This window comes from Gymnodraco acuticeps, unplaced genomic scaffold (genome assembly GCF_902827175.1).
Source record: "Gymnodraco acuticeps unplaced genomic scaffold, fGymAcu1.1, whole genome shotgun sequence".
NCBI classification, from domain to species: Eukaryota; Metazoa; Chordata; class Actinopteri; order Perciformes; family Bathydraconidae; genus Gymnodraco; species Gymnodraco acuticeps.
The window spans coordinates 1,463,637-1,472,579 of NW_022990692.1; positions in this window are offsets into that span (position 1 = coordinate 1,463,637).

Consider the following 8,943-nt stretch of genomic DNA (forward strand, 5'->3'; position numbering starts at 1 on the left):
CTATTAAAGGCGTAAACAATTATGAATAATAACTGTAATAAGGAGTGTTTGGGGCCTTTGAGAATAGTTGCTTACGTGTTGTCTGGAGATTATGTTGACATGTATTATGCTAATAATAACTTTGTTTGTATAGCACTTCCTGTACATAGTTCATGCAGTTCAAAGTGCTTTACAGTATGAGATTAAAAGCACCACACAACAGAAATAAACTACTGAGAATAAATACAAAAGTGTAATGTTAGAACAATTTAAAAGTAAATTAACTATCATTTGTCATGTGGAGTCTGAACAATCTGCAGGTTAAACATGACTCTAATTACACCATAAGTACCTAACAGGTATAAAGGGCCTTTGTGAGAAGCCTCTCAGCTGTTCTTCCTGACTGCAGCAGAAATTATGTCAACTTTAAAGACCCCTGCAGTTTTGTGAATGTCTCCCGACTTCAACTAATGAACCTTTTCATAATCATCTGCATCTGGAGACAGTTTACAACCTCGAAACTCCAAACCAGGACTTTGGGATTCAATTATGAGATGATTTATGATGCAACTGCGCCCTCTAGTGGAGACATGTATGAGAGGGTTGAAAATACAACTCCGGATTATAAATAGTAGTGACACTTAAAATGTACTAAAGTGAACAAAATCAGAAATAAAACAAAAACAAGTGTGGTTCTGTGTACAGAATATCAAATGATATACAATCCAGCCTGAGTTAAGTGAGAAGAAAGCTTACACAAAAGCGGATGTAACTAAAGTTTCCTTCAAAATAAAATCAAGAACAATATGTTTTTTCAAAATAAATAGAAGGAACCGATGTTTGAATGTGCAATTATCAATAAAAACGGAAATACAATGTTCATTCTCAACATGTTTGCTTTCATCGTCTAATAAATGGCCTTATTTTGAAATTAGTTAAAAGGAAGTCATGCACTATTCTTGCCTGACTTTACAAAACTGGGATGTTGAAGATTAAACCACTGAGAAAACATCAGTTCTGTTTAGATGCACAAATCCACATTAAACAAAGTAGGTCTACATACCTTTTCATTTATCAAACTGCATTTGTTTGTGAGTGTATAGACTGAATAGATTATTAAGTACATTCATAAATATAACACAAATCAATCAATTAACGCGGTTCAGTGAGAGGCAGAGTAAAATGCTCCAGGGTTAGCCTTAGCTATTAGCCTACATCCCTGTACTAGGGCAATAGTCTGCTCCCTGGTGACTGGTTGAGACTGAGTGGGCGAGACAGAGAGAGAGAGAGAGAGAGAGAGAGAGAGAGAGAGAGAGAGAGAGAGAGAGAGAGAGAGAGAGAGAGAGAGAGAGAGAGAGAGAGAGAGAGAGCGAGAGAGAGAGAGAGAGAGAGAGAGAGAGAGAGAGAGAGAGACTGAGCCATAACGCGCACTGAAGCTTCCTTCCATCATCTGTACCGGAGAACTGAGCATCACTTCACACACAGTTTCCATCTCTTCCTCGACACACTGCAGCTCTGTGACGGCTCCTCATCGCTCCTGAAGCCGGCTAAAAAAACACTGAGACAAGACCCCACGGACGAGACCCCACTGAAGTCCACTGCTGCACAACTCACAGTCCAAGATGAGCGAGGTGAGTGCGTAAAAAACCCCCGAGTTTTTAACAATCGGTTACAAGTGAGTTACTCTGGCTTTCATCACATTAATCAACACCACGCACCTGTACCGTATTAACCCGGCGGCATTCACTCGTGCGCAACGTTAAGTTCATTTCTGCGTAATAATCACCCCTAACAACAACAAAAAAAGAAGAAAAAAAGCCGCAACCCAAGGTGCGGTTAAGAACAAAATGTTTTAGCGCAGCGCTCTCTCTCTACTCTGTGCTTGGCTTTGGTCCGACAGAAACACTGCAATGAGACGAGCAGTGACACCAGCTCTATCGCCACTGGGCACCATGAACATCTGGAGCGGGAGGGCTTCCCCAAAGTAGGGTCCGGGGACCTGTGTGGGGGCCTTGCAGGGGTTTTAAAAAGGGCTACAAAGGAGGAATCTTTATGTTGTTACATGTATATGTCCTTTCTCCTTTTGTGGAAGATCAAGCCCAATGCAGTATGAAGTGATGCTTTACGGTGTGTTGGCATCCGCCTGCAGAGTGTACACAAGGAAGCTTACTTTACATCGAACATGCAAAGTACTTTATTTCCAGCAGAAGCGCCGCATGGATCCTTCCCAAACTAGCTGCATGCATCAATTCTGCCTTTGCATAATAAAGTAGATTTGTTTCCCTCTCTGATGGATGTGGGGCTCGATGCTGCAGGCGTCAGTGCTAATGGGGGAAATGTAGTCATGTATTAATAAAGAAGGCTATACTGTATAGCAGTATTTATGGACACCTAACTCACCGTTGATAATGCTGATATGTGTACTTTTGTAGTCTTTACTTCTGTTTGAGATGCTTCACAGTAATGTGTGTTACACTGTCTTAATGTGTTGAAACAGGGCTTAAGTCTGGCTTACAGGACTCATGTAGTTGTGTTGTCTGCTGAGGCAGTGATTACTACTCCTGGGATGTCCTCTTAATCCAGGTTTAACCTGAATGTTGACCCCCGATGAGGCTCCCTAATGGAAAACAAAGGAATATTAAGGTGTTCTTTCCTGTGTTACATAACCTGCAACTCCTCTTGTCGGGAGGTGCAGCAATGGCCTCTCAATTGATCAATCCCACATCAATACAAATAACGTCACAGAGGTCCCAGAGGAGCGATCATTTTCACGTCTGTGTCACAGAAGTAGAGCATTGTTCCGATGGGACTTTTGGTTTTGCGCATGTGCTGCTTCCTCGCTTTCCAGCCCTCGGCCCGTGGCAGATGGGAAGCGTCAGTGTCGCTTGATACGTAGCAGATGATGCCACTGCTGCACAAGGGAGATTTGAAATGTAAACAGAATGATAGATGACGGAACATGTGCTGGTCACTTCTGCAGCTCACATATTTACCTAAATCATGTGTTTTGGAGGCCTGCGCTCGGGGGAGCAAGATGTGAGCCAGGGTTGTTGAAATGTCATGTATAGCTTTCTGTTCGTCTGCACAGCCATGCAGAAGAAGTGTCTTTACTAGTGGGGGATCTGATCATATTTGTGCAATAGTGCTGCATTAGTTTTTGCTGCATGATTTCCCCTATAGCAAGCCCTTCTAAATGTAACCTGAAAACATTCCGCCGTGTTCATTTGAGCACCAGTGGTTGGTGGAAACAAAATGAATGAGCCTCGGTTTTGATCATCAACATAAATTAATCTTGCAAAAATCCTTGTCATATTTTTTTTTTTTCTTTTTTTTCTGTCTTCTGTGATAGTGAATACATTATTTGGGGTTTTGTGTTTTTAGTATTAATTTATTCGAATTACTAGTGATTTTAAATGACATTTGATTTGTTTATATCAATCTGTGAAATGGATACAATTGCCTGTTTTTGGTCTGTTAAGGACACAGAAAAATCAATCATTTTTGGGCATTTTCTAGACCAAATCCGCAGATTGATAGATCATGAATATAATCGTAAATTGCTCTCAGACATAACGAAAAAAATAAATACTATACGAGTCGATTGCTAAAACTGACTTCTTCTCATGCATGTTCTGCTCGCTTCACGTAAAAAAACAGCAGCCATTATATAAGCAAGACTAACCACATCATCCTTTCCTTTTCATGTATGGCCTATCATGTGAAATGTTTCATGGCATCTGAAGCAGCGCTGCTCATCTGCTGAACTCACAGAGCACATCCGACCCCGCCTGTAATCTCTGGCCGTCACCGTGGTCCTCACGCTATTTGGAAGCATGTTGAACCCTTGGCCTCATACGGATCCATACTGCATCCATGCCACACACCAATGGATACAGCTCTAAGTGGAGAGCAAAAAGCCTTTTTTCATTCCAGTTTTAAACCTACTTCCCCCCCCCCCTGATAACAAAGAACACTTTTACGAAGACACAATGTCCACGAGCAAACTAATATTTGTAAGTGTTTAACAATCTATGATAACATTTAATAACTGCTATACAAAGTAGATAATCTTAATGTGCACTTCCTCTTGTTTTCATTTGCGGAAGAGGATGAGGGTGTGTGTCATGCAGCCTATCTCCCTCATTGAAGTAATGGCGATGCGCTATCGCCCTGCACCTTCCCCCTGCTTTGACAGAGCCGTCTTCTCCAGCTGAAATCTTGTCACCCACTGCCTCATTTCCTCCTCTTTCTTTTCACCAGCTTCTATTCAACCCCCCCCCCCCCCCCCCACACACACACACACACACGCACACACACACACACACACTTTTTTTCCCTCTAAAGCCTTGATTCTATTCTCCTTAGCAACAGCGAGAGAGGACTCTGCGGGGTATTCACACTTGCATGCGCACATCCGGGAGCTAACATCTGCACAGCGTGAAGCGCAGAAGAAGTCAAAAAGAGGAGGGGGGAGGAAACAGGGGGAGAAGGCTTTTTTAATTTGTAGGGATATGAATGAAATGACTTTGGGGATGTTATGTAATGTATGTTTTGGCAGTGGTTCCACTTTTGATAGCTGCGGTGGATTTTCCTTTTTATCCGCGCTCGCTCTTGAAGAAAAACAAGAAGTTTGTGACTTTTAAAATAAGGCCAGTAATCCAACGCAGGTCACACACACACACACACACAACACACACACACACACACAAACACACACACACAACACACCACACACACACACACACACACACACACACACACACACACACACACACACACACACACACACACACACACACACACACACACACACACACATGCAAAGCGAGAGAAAGGTAGCTTTCTCATTATGCTGGTAATTATCACTTAGCAGGCTTAGCCCTCACAAAAAAGCCACCCTATTGCTAGCAAGCTGGCAGGGGATAATTATCGGGGTCTGATGTGGCTCCGAGGCCAGTGGAGCTAGTGAAGTAAAACTGAGAGAACGCCAATCCCCGTTTTCTCTTTGTCAATCTGTCTCTCTCCATCTGTCATTCCCATCTCCCACTTTCTCCCTCCTCTGCATCCTCCTTCCTCTCCTTTGCTGTGAGATTGTACCGCATCTGGCATGTTTGGAAACCACTGGCTTTCCCCCTTTTCCTTCATGGAGGTATAATCCTTTTATTTCTGTCTATAAATACATTTTTGCTGAGCTTTTAGAGGCTTTCTACTGCCTCTTTCTCCCCCCCCCCCCTTTGACAGCAAGTGCAGCACTAAGCCCAGTGTGTGTATGGCTTAAGAAATGTACTGTGTGTGTTTTCAAGAAGACATCATTGAGGGTTGAGCGTAGACAAGCAAAAGCTGAGAATAGGGACCAGGAGAGGAGGTGTTTTTCTATTAAAAGGAAATATGTGCCGTCAGTCCCTAGGTTGTTGCACCTGCCTTTTGTACACCAGTTTTTCCATCCCCTCCTTTGGTCTTCTACCCAATCAACTGCTTCCTTTTCCCAAGTGGGGTGAAGCTGCGAGTGTGCATCTGATATCAGACACTGAAACCTGAATAGATGAGTGTTTGACGCCTGGGATGCGTGCTTTGAATATCAATTTGAAAATTACTTTGAAGTTGTCAAAGCCACCAATGGGTTTTCTTCACTAACCAGCAGCTCTTATTCCTCTGAACAAACACATAGATGTTTAGAGTCTTTGGAAATAAGAAATATTAAGTTATTCTCTGTTCATAAGGATCAAGGACCTACACTTCTTTCTGATAGATTTATAAATGGCTTCGTCTACAAAAAATATAGAAAAATGCTTATGCTTGTGAAGCCCAATGAGATGTCTGTCTCACAAACCAGCCCAAATACTGCAAGATCATTTGGACATGTGTATCCACTATAGCAATGTTGGTTGGTAATTGTAGGTATTAAATGGTACTAATGTTCATGATCCCCAGAGGATGAACCCTCTTGACTTTGGTGAGCCTTTAAATGTGTCATCTAGCACCACCAGCAGGTCAAAGTGTATCCAATGACATATTTCAACATCTACTCGATTGATTGGCACCAAACATGTTTTAGAGACATTCAGGTTCCCCAGAGGATTTGCTGTGAAACATAAATGGAATACGTTGCTTTCCTAAACATTTGTTCATATGAATACTGCAATGTTTCAAAGGAGGTACTAACAAAAATATATATGCTGTAGTTTCTATACATTGTGTGCAGGCTCTCGATGCTCTTAAAGTATTCCCTTTTCTATAGAAAGCCCCCTCTCAAACAGTACATTATCCTCTTCTACCCCCAGGAGTCATAACTATATCTGCATCACTCTCACCACGCAGACCCACACCCACTGACTTATATAAAGCCATCAACTGGCATTGTGCTATTTTTAGTCTGCAGGTACAGTGTTTGAGCATGAGGAGATGGTTATGGCTCGAGAACAGAAGCCGGGGCTGCAGAATATAACAGATGGAGGAAAGGGCTCCGCTTTTAAAAATATAAATGAAACACATGGATGTGTGATGATGATAAATGCACCAAGACATTCTTTAGTTTAACCTGACATGCGGGATGTTCTCGTTCAGAGTTCGTACGTAATGTGCCTGTGAAAAGTTTAATTAAAGTAAAGTCCACTAAACGAGCAGTTTGAGGTGGATAGGTGTGTGCAAAAGAACAGGACGTTCACACAGAATTTGTGTCTTGTGTAAAACCAGAAGTCAAGATTTGTTACGCAACTTCTGTATTGAACTACTGCCATAATTATTTTAACCCAAACCACAATCTTTACCTTACCAAGTAGTTTGGTTGCCTAAACTTAACCAAGTATTTCAAACTACAATCTGGCCCTAAGACTAGCCGAGTCGTTTAGTTTCCCTAACAATCTCTTGCATCGAGATGGCTGATTATTAATACAAGTACATTTTGAAATATATCATATGAACTGAGACCGAAAAAAGCGTTCCATGATGTTGGTCATGGTACTTGGATGCAAATGTTGGTTTAGAGGTACAGCGAGATGGACTTAACAAACACAATGAATGTAAAGCAGGTTAAGCTTTTTAGATGGAGGTTGACTAGCTTTAGAGCCAGAAGCACATTCAATAATACAATGAGAACATAATCTGGGCATCATTACGGCTTTGTTCTGTTTGTGGGACTGGATTTTAAAGAGCACTTATTCTAATCACATTAGAGCCAACAGTTCATTGGAACCACAGCCCATCAGAGTCCCGTATTAAGCTGTAAAAGCAGCATTTTGAGCAAACAAGACTCCTGGCCACATGGACCCTGCAGAGAGCTTAACAGCTTGGTCCACTTAATGTACAGTAAGAGCAGCTCTGAGTAGATGTTCAGCCGGTACAGAAGCACACACTCAGCACCGACGCACATCTGGTTACCCGGTCAAACACAGACCGTCAGCCAGGAGTCCTCACAGGAGGCGGGGGAGGACGGCGAGGGGTAACACAGCGTGGATGAGAACAGCCACTGGGTGGGTGTATACATTGAAGGGTAGAGTGGAGAAGAGGACCAGAGAGGAGATGAAACGAGCACGAGTCCGCCCAGGCTTAAAAAAGTAAGCACTCCTGGAAACGATATGGTGGATAACAAAAAGCCCCCGGAATAGATTGGTTATGTAAGAGAAGAGGAAGAAAGAGGCCGGGATACAAAGGATGGGTAGTTGTAGAAAAAGAAATCCCTAGCTAAAACCTGTTTCCCTTTCTCCTGACAAGAACCAGTCGCCTCCTCCGAATAATGCATCCTCCCTCCGGACCCGAACGATAATGAATCCTGTACGCCGCCACCTTATTTTGACACGTTATGATTGGGCCCCGCTGGGCTAGTTAGCTCCATTTATCTTGGAGGCAAGTATCCCAAGACAATGGCTTAATTTCAACGTTATGTAAAGATGGAAATATTGTTTTTTTTTCTCATAATCTCTTTATGGTCCCATTGATGTTGCTTTAGAGACGATACTATGCTCATCAGAGAGACTTTTCTTTTAGCAATTAAAAACGTAATTATGATTTACTAAAGTAATGTTGAAGCAATTACTCATCTGGCTGGTGAAATTTGATTTCTTTAAAATTTTCTTTGGAAGAAAACGATAACTGAAATGAAACACTGACATATTTCTCCACTTTTGTAACGAGGATAAAATCGTTGTTGGAGATATTAGCATCTTAGCTTCTGGCCTTAGGGTGCGCTTTTCTAGCTGACATATGAACACCGACACTACTTTGCAACGCGCCGTCAACTTCAATAGTGCAAACTGACTGGAGCACGTAATTACTGGGACTTAAGACTATAAATGCCTATTTATTTCCCTTTTTATAACAAGTGCTGAGCGATCCCCATTAACGACTGAAGCCATGGTACTGTTAAGTAGAATATAGTTAGCTTACTGACTTGACATTGCCGCTTGTAACGTCCATTTTTTAATAAAACTAAAAAAGATATGACGCTGTTGTACTGAAGCACTAAACACACTAGTTGTTAGTTTGAAAGAGGTCTTGCTCCGACATTGGTTAAATGCACTTACCGCCACTTTGGAAAAACCAAATTAATGAAATGAAATTCAGACTAACGAGATAAAAAGCCGCTGCTTGTTCGGGTAAATCTACCAAAATCAGATTCAAATGTCACAGGCAGTAAAGAATAAACAGAGAAAATCAATTAACACCGTCAATAATTAATGTAGAAGTATTCATTGAAAATCGTTGGGTTTCGGTTCCATTGGTTGGCCCTTACTAAAATGTTGGAATATGTCACAACTAAGGCTCTGGAAAACTGGGACTTTTGTGCCATTTCTGACATTTTATTGACAGAAATATTGTTGGCTGCAGCCGTACAGCAGATGGACCAACCATAATGATTCAATTGTATCTTAATATGCTGCATTGGCATGAAAGATATGCACAATTCCCAAAATGATGACCCCAAATCTCCCCTCAAAAACCAACATTCCTCCACTATAAAGTAGGGCT